Source organism: Tiliqua scincoides, chromosome 1, assembly GCF_035046505.1.
Source record: "Tiliqua scincoides isolate rTilSci1 chromosome 1, rTilSci1.hap2, whole genome shotgun sequence".
Lineage (NCBI taxonomy): Eukaryota > Metazoa > Chordata > Lepidosauria > Squamata > Scincidae > Tiliqua > Tiliqua scincoides.
In genome coordinates this window covers 1,761,639-1,765,000 of record NC_089821.1, presented here as the reverse complement: position 1 = coordinate 1,765,000, position 3,362 = coordinate 1,761,639, and positions in this window count along the sequence as shown.

The window sequence follows — 3,362 nt, the reverse complement described above, 5'->3', positions numbered from 1 at the left end:
TAAATGTTCTGAGAGAGGCAAGTGTTCTCATGGCTCTGCTGAGGCAAACATGATCTGCATTTGAAAGGCCCCGTCCCTCTTGCCTAATTTAGAATGTGCATCACAAAGAGTGAGGAGATGATGACCCAAAAAACAGACCCCACACACCTTCTTCAGCATGCCGTTATATGTGCGTGTGTGTAGACATCTGTACGTACTCTGCTTAGACAGGTGTATGTATAAATACAGATAGCAAGAGATCATATGTGGTCAAACAAGGCTTTACATTTTCAAATCTACTGTGTTATTCATCACCTACACACGCACAATTTTTTTTAAATCCTTTATTGCATAAACAAAACCCCAAAAAAGAGCATTACATAGATACAGGCATATGAGTTACATACAAAAAGAAGGGGGGAATATATCAGGCCATAGGCCCATCTAATCCAGCTTCCTATATCGCACAGTGGCCCACCAAATGCCTCAGGGAGCACATAAGACAACAAGAGACCTGCATCCTGGTGCCCTCCCTTGCATCTGGCATCCTGACATAGCACATTTCTAAAATCAAGAGGTTGCACATACCCATTATGGCTTGTAACCCGTAATGGTTCTGCATATCAACACAACACTTCATGTGGCTTATGTTATTATGCCAAGGAATGGCTTCCAGATATCCTCAAATATATCCATGCGCAATTGACGCCGATATGCCATTTGCTCAAATACTGATAAATGCAAAATATCGTCCATTCATTGGGCATATGCAGGTGGGCATCCTTCCTTCCAATGAAGTAATGTAAGTCTTTTTGCTCCAGGTGCAAGTCTCCAAAAACAGGTAGATAATTTGGAATTACATACATATCATCAGTAAGAATTAAAGGTTACTGTAGCACAATCTTTATAATATTATTTCATCCCAAAAGCCTACAATAACAGGACATGACCACTGCATATATGTAAGTGTTGCATTCAAACTTGAGCATTGCCAACATCTAGATTCATTACTAAATCCTTTAAGGCAGTGGTTCTCACACATTTAGCACCAGGACCCACTTTTTAGAATGAGAATCTGTCAGGACCCACTGGAAGTGATGTCATGACTGGAAGTGACATCATCAAACAGAACAATTTTTAACAATTCTAGGCTGCAATGCTACCCATACTGACCCAGGAGTAAGTTCCATTTACTATCATTTGTTAAAAGAAGTACAAGTCTGTAACATTTCCCCAAATGCAGTCACAGACCATGGGAATATCAAGGCTAATATATTAAAAATTAAATATTGAAATGAATGGGGACCCATCTGAAATTTTCTCATGACCCACCTAGTGGATCCCGACCCACAGTTTGAGAAACACTGCTTTAAGGTATAGCCTCTGTGGTGTCCAATATATTCTAAAGAGTATCTTTTTGCTGTATTATGCGTTATCTAAGCTCTCCAGATATTGTGTATATATTCTTAAGTGCCACAGTCCATTGCTCACCCAGGATAGAACATTCCAATTCAGAATTCCATTTAGTTCGAAGTAAATGTGTATCAAACTTAGTATATGACATCAGATATTTATCAACAAATATTACTGGCTTCTTCATATCAACGGACTAAATGAGTACTTCTAAAAGCAGGGGAGTTTGTGAAGCAGATACACCAACAATTATTAATTACTGATATACGAAGAAGACATTCTTAGTTGTAGCAGTATTTATCTACCGCCTTTTCCATAAACTCAAGATAGCTTACATAGGCAGGCTGACCATATAAGAACATAAGAACAGCCCCACTGGATCAGGCCATAGGCCCATCTAGTCCAGCTTCCTGTATCTCACAGCAGCCCACCAAATGCCCCAAGGAGCACACCAGATAACAAGAGACCTCATCCTGGTGCCCTCCCTTGCATCTGGCATTCTGACATAACCCATTTCAAAAATCAGGAGGTTGCGCATACACATCATGGCTTGTACCCCGTAATGGATTTTTCCTCCAAAAACTTGTCCAACCCCCTTTTAAAGGTGTCCAGGCCAGATGCTGTCACCACAACCTGTGGAAAAGAGTTCCACAGACCGACCACATGCTGAGTAAAGAAATATTTTCTTTTGTCTGTCCTAACCCGCCCAACACTCAATTTTAGTGGATGTCCCCTGGTTCTGGTATTATGTGAGAGTGTAAAGAGCATCTCCCTATCCACTCTGTCCATCCCCTGCATAATTTTGTATGTCTCAATCATGTTCCCCCTCTTTTCTAGACTGAAGAACCCCAAACGCCGTAGCCTTTCCTCATAAGGAAGGTGCCCCAGCCCCGTAATCATCTTAGTCGCTCTCTTTTGCACCTTTTCCATTTCTACTATGTCTTTTTTGAGATGTGGCGGCGGCATATAAACTCAATTTTGGGGGTTTTTGTTTTGTTTTTTAAAAATTTTTTTAAAATGGGGTTTTTACAAGAGTTATTCTATGAGAGAAACCCATAGAACGCTCCAAGTCCCTTTGTGGTGCAGTCATCATCCTGGCTGCAGCTCCAGCCATCCAAGAGTCCACAGGCAGACATATGACCTGATCCAGAATTGTTCTGCCTACGTGGGTGTTCTGATGCTTTTCTATAAGAGCCTATTCATTTCAACAGAAAGGACAACTCAAAATTGTGCATCCTTTAGTGCAAGTGGAACTACCCTCCCCCCCCACCCGCAATGTTCATGGCACAGTCTGCTTATTCAGGATCGATGTATGCGCATTGGAAAATGGACAGGGGATTTGATCTAGTTCAGTTCAGTTGTCATACATAGCTGCACTTGTATAGCTAAGGAAGATCCAGGGAGTACTGGGCCCTGGGTTCCAGGTCTCCAGGTTGCATAGGGGATGCCACTTCCCCAGTGGTTATCCTGTGTTTTTGCTTCCAGGAGGTGCCAGTGCCTCAGAAGTCCTCCTGTCAGCCTTAGAAAGGCACTTTCGGTTTTGGCAGGCAGCCTCCCCACATCTTGAGACAACCTCAGGTCTCACACCTCAGACCACCTCCTGAGCCTCAGAACACAGTTCTCCTGAAGCACAAACTTTACTGTGATGTCCTTCCTTTCTTATTTAGGCACTTCAACCAGGTAACACAGGCCTACAAAACGGAGGGTCGGAAAAGTTTTTCCCAAACTTTACAGGGGTTTGATATGAATTTGGGGTGCTGATTCCAAAAATGGCATCCGTTTTGCCCTCTCACGTCTAGTTTTGGAGATACAGTATAGCCTCATTAGTGAATGGTTCAAGCAGCTTCCTCGTGAGGAAGCCATGGTGTAGGCTTCCTCACGAGGAAGCTGCTTGAACCATTCACTAATGAGGCTATGCCGTGTCTCCAAAACTAGACGTGAGAGGGCAAAAAGGATGCCATTTTTGGAAT